The 5,253-nt window shown below is 62.6% G+C and overlaps 1 non-coding gene across 1 annotated transcript; it reads right to left on the reverse strand.

Annotated features, from left to right (window-relative positions):
• Positions 1-2,361: 2,361 nt before the first annotated feature.
• On the reverse strand, positions 2,362-2,480 carry LOC131863171 (5S ribosomal RNA). Its single transcript, XR_009362106.1, has one exon. It is a non-coding gene; the product is annotated as a 5S ribosomal RNA (ribosomal RNA).
• Positions 2,481-5,253: the final 2,773 nt, after the last annotated feature.

Below are 5,253 nucleotides of genomic sequence, written 5' to 3' on the forward strand. Positions count from 1 at the left end.
GCACCTTGGTGCGCACACCTTGGCTGGGCTGCGCACCAGGGCGGGCTCAAGATGGCACCAGCATTCCCTTTTTCTCACTATCTTTCAAAACGGAAATTTTAAAATCTCGTTTTTTTTTTGCCTTTTATGGAAATTAGTGAAGGCATCGCATCAAAGGTGCGCACCTCGCTGCCCACCTTGGTGTGCTCCGAGGTGCCCACCACGGTGCGCAACGCCGGTGCGAACCCGGGAGCGCCCCGATGTGTGCTCCAAGGTGCGGCGTGCACGAAGTCGGACCCCGGTTTGCCCCGGGTGCGCACCTCGCGTGCACCTTGGTGCGCACACCTTGGCTGGGTTGCGCGGCCTGGTGGGCACCATGGTGCGCACCAAGGAGCGCTCCGAAGTGTGCTCCAAGGTGCGGCGTGCACGAAGTCGGAGCCCGGTTTGCCCCGGGTACGCACCTCGCGTGCACCTTCGCCGGGGTGGGCACCTCGGCTGGGTTGCGCGCCCTGGTGCGCACCAAGGAGCGCTCCGAAGTGTGCTCCAAGGTGCGGCGTGCACGAAGTCGGAGCCCGGTTTGCCCCGGGTGCGCACCTTCGCCGCGGTGCGCACCATGGCGTGCACGAAGTCGGAGCCCGGTTTGCCCCGGGTGCGCACCTCGCGTGCACCTTCGGCGGGGTTGCGCGCCCTGGTGGGCACCATGGTGCGCACCAAGGAGCGCTCCGAAGTGTGCTCCAAGGTGCGGCGTGCACGAAGTCGGAGCCCGGTTTGCCCCGGGTGCGCACCTCGCGTGCACCTTCGGCGGGGTTGCGCGCCCTGGTGGGCACCATGGTGCGCACCAAGGAGCGCTCCGAAGTGTGCTCCAAGGTGCGGCGTGCACGAAGTCGGAGCCCGGTTTGCCCCGGGTGCGCACCTCGCGTGCACCTTCGCCGCGGTGGGCACCATGGCGTGCACGAAGTCGGAGCCCGGTTTGCCCCGGGTGCGCACCTCGCGTGCACCTTCGCCGGGGTGGGCACCTCGGCTGGGTTGCGCGCCCTGGTGCGCACCAAGGAGCGCTCCGAAGTGTGCTCCAAGGTGCGGCGTGCACGAAGTCGGAGCCCGGTTTGCCCCGGGTGCGCACCTCGCGTGCACCTTCGCCAGGGTGGGCACCTCGGTGCGCACACCTTCTCAATGTTTTCTTGCCTTTTCTGGAAATTGGTGAAGGCAGCGCATCAAAGGTGCGCACCTCGGTGTGCTCCGAGGTGCGAACCCGAGAGCGCTCCGAGGTGCCCACGAAGTCGAAAGTCGGGTTAATTGCATTGTTTTCCCCGGGTGCGCTCCGAGGTGCGCAACATCGGCGCGCACCAAGGAGGGCTCCGAAGTGTGCTCCAAGGTGCGCACGATGGCGTGCACCTCTGGTGCGCACGATTCGGAGCTCGGTTTGACCGGGGTGCGCACACCTTGGCTGGGTTGCGCACCTTTTGTGCGCTCCAAGGTGCGCACGAAGTCGGAGCTCGGTTTGCCCCGGGTGCGCACCTTCGCCAGGGTGCGCACCTTGATGCGCACGCCTTGGCTGGGCTGCGCACCTTGGTGGGCGCCATGGTGCGCACCTTTCGTGCGCTCCAAGGTGCGCACGAAGTCGGAGCTCGGTTTGCCCCGGGTGCGCACCTTGGTGGGCGCCATGGTGCACTCCGAGGTGCCCAAGATTGGTGCGCACCAAGGAGCGCTCCGAAGTGCGCTCCAAGGTGCGCGCGAAGTCGAAAGTTGGGTTAATTGTCCGGTTTGCCTCGGGTGCGCACCTTGCGTGCACCTTCGCCAGGGTGGGCGCCTTGGTGCGCACACCTTGGCTGGGCTGCGCACACCTTGGCACCCGCGTTTCCTTCATTTTAAATTTTTTTTTTTTACAATCTCTCAAGTGGGAAATTCTATAATCTCAACTTTTTTTGCCTTTTCAGGAAACTTTTGAATGGAGCGCATCATTGGTGCGCTCCGAAGTGTGCTCCAAAGCTCTCTCCAGCTGCGTGCACCTGCCCCGGCCGCGCACCCGGCCCCGCCCAGCTTCGCTCACCTGTCCCGGGCGTCTGGTGCGGAACCTTAGAGTAAGAAACATCACCGTGCACCTTGGCCAACGTGCGCGACTCGACCGAGCGCGCACTGGCCGAGGTGCACACCGATTTCACCTGGGTGCGCGCGCAGCACCTCGGGCGCACCGGGGTGCGCGCACAACGCCCGGGTTGCACCGTGGCCTGTGTGCTCGGGGCGCCTCGGGTGCGCGCTCGGTGTCGCCCCCGCGCGCGCGGTAGTGCGGGCAGCGCACCCCGGCCCGGCCCGGCCCCGACGAGAACGCAAACGGGCAAAAGGTTTATTCAAATAGCATTGCGACGCCCGGCGAAAAACTAAAAAAGGGTGCAACACCGGGACTTCCCGGGAGGTCACCCATCCCAGTACTACTCCGGCCCAAGCGCGCTTAACTGCGGAGTTCTGATGGGATCCGGTGCACTAACGCTGGTATGATCGCACCCGTTATGAGCTTGTCGCAGTGTGTACTTAGCAAACCGCGACCCACGTGCGAATCCACCCCGGCCACCCACCCCCGTCGAGGTGCACACCCTCCCTCGCGAAGTGCGCCCCGTTCGCCAAGTGTGAGCCCTGCCCGGGTGCGCGCACCTTGCTAGGGCGTCGGGTGTGCACCCGGCCCGGCCTACGTGCGTGCACCTGGAGGGGGCGTTGTGTGCGTGCAGTGTCCCGTCTGCAACGCGGTGCCCACACACCACCTCGGGCGCAACGACCTGCGCTCACATGTGGGCCGAGTGCACCTTGGTGCATGTTCGGGGCGCCTCGGGTGCACGCTCGATCTTGCCCCGGTGCACCAAGGCGCTCGGTTTGCCCCGGGTGCGCACTTGGTGCAAGGTGGGCACCCAAAATAGGGATCAAGCACCAAAACACAAGTTTCGGGATGCAAAATGGGACCCAAGGACCACAAATGCGTTCCAAGACCCATGATGGGTCCACGAGAACAAAAATGTGTTCCGAGACTTAATAAACAAATATTGGGTTTTAGGAGAAGAAACATGCTCTGATGCCCAAAACGAGAATCGACCCCGAAAAGGCCACAGGCCAAAAGTGGGATGCGAGACAAAAAAAAATGGGACCCGAGGACCAAAATTGGGTTCCCAGGTCGAAGACAGGGCAACCGGACAAGAAACGACCTCTAAGGCTCGAAATGAGTCCCGACGACTAAAACTTGACAAGAAGCACCCATCAGGCACCCAACTCGACACCCATGGGATGCCGACCCACCCGGGCTTCCACCTAGCACACCTTGGCACCCACCCACCCTCGCACCCAACCTCGCACCCAACTTAGCACCTTTGAACCCACATTGGCACTCACCCTGACCCTGGCACCTTGGAACCCACATTGGCACTCACCTTGACCCTGGCACCCACCTTTGCACTCACCTTGGGACCCACCCTGGCTCCCACCTCGGCACCCACCCAGACACCCACCTTGGTTCCTTGGCACCCACCTTGGATCCTTGGCACCCACCCCGACACCCACCTTGGCACGCAACTTGGCTACTTGCCACCCACCTTGGCTCCTTGACGCCCACCCCGACAACCACCCCGTGACCTACCCTGGCTAGGGTTGGTGCACACCCACCCTGGTGCCCACCTTGGCACCCACCCTATGACCCACCTTGGCACGCACCTTAGTACCCACCCCGTTACCCACCCTAGGACCCACCCCGTGACCCACCTTGGCCAGGGTGGGTGCACCCACCCTGGTGCCCACCTTGGCACCCACCCATCCTAGCACCCAGCCTGTGACCGGGCTTGGAACCCAACCTTGCACCCGCACCCGTCTTGGCCAGTGTGGGTGCGCACCCATCCTGGCACCCACGTTGTGACACACCCTTTAACCCACGCACCCTAGCACCCACGTTGGCACCCACCTTGGAACCCAACCTAGCAACTTGGCACCCACCCCGTGACCCACCTTGGCATCCACCATAGCAGTCGCCGACTTGGCACCCACCTCGGCACCCACCTTGACACTTGTGGACCCACCTTGCCACTCACCCTAGCATCGACCCATCCTAGCACCCACCCTGGCACCTTTGCACCCTAGCACTCACCCATCCTAGCACCTAACCTGTGACCCACCTTGACACTCACCCTCGCACCCACCTTGGAACCCAACCTAGCACCCACCCACCCTGACACCAACCCTAGCACCTACCCACCCTTGCACCCACCCTGTGACCCATCTTGGCACCCACCCATCCTACCACTCAACCTATCACCCACCTTCTCACCCACCTTGGCATCCACCTTAGCACCCACCCACACTGGCACCTTGGCACCCACCTCGGGCAAGGTGGGTGCACACCCACCCTGGCACCCAATTTAGAACCCACCGAGCATGTTACCCACCTTGGCACCCACATTGCAGCCCACCCTAGTACCCACCCTATGACCCACATTGGCATCCACACCCTAGCACCCAGGCACCTCGACACCCGCCTTGACACCCACCCTAGCACTGAACCTGTGACCCACCTTGGAACTCACCCTAGAACCCACCCACCCTGTGAACCACCTTGGCATCCACCTTAGCACCCACCCACCTTGGCACCCACTCTAGCACTCACCCATCCTAACACCCAACTTGTTACCCACCTTGGCACCCGCCCTCGCGTCCACCTTGAAACCCACCCTAGCACCCACCCACGCAGGAGCCCACCTTGGCACCCAACCTAACACCCACGCATCCTGGCACCCAACTTGTGACCCACCTTGGAACCCACCCTAGTACCCACCTTTGAACCCACTATATCACCAACCCACCTTGGCACCCACCCTATGACCCTCTTTGGAATCCACCCTAGCACGCACCCACCCTGGCACCCACCATGGAGCGCACCCTAGCACCCACCCACCTCGGCACGCACCTCAACACCCACCTTGGTGTGCGCACTGCGCCAACCTCTCAAAGACCCTATGTGGTGCGCTCCAAAGTGTACACCTTTGGTGCGCTCCAAGGTGCGCACCTTTGGTGCACACCGAGGTGCACACCAAAGTGTGCACCGAGGTGAGCACCAAAGTGCACTCCAGGGTGCACACCAAGGCGTGCACCTTTGGTGCGGTCAATGCAAACGAATTCGGAAGTTGGGGTCGATGTCCTAATCGCTGCTGCAGACTACACGTATGAGAATCGGACAAATAGCTTTATATAGGGGAGGTGTTGCGTTTGATGGGTCGACTCCCCTGGTTGTGTGCACTGCACCAACTT

Source organism: Cryptomeria japonica, unplaced genomic scaffold (assembly GCF_030272615.1).
Source record: "Cryptomeria japonica unplaced genomic scaffold, Sugi_1.0 HiC_scaffold_56, whole genome shotgun sequence".
Classification (NCBI taxonomy): Eukaryota; Viridiplantae; Streptophyta; class Pinopsida; order Cupressales; family Cupressaceae; genus Cryptomeria; species Cryptomeria japonica.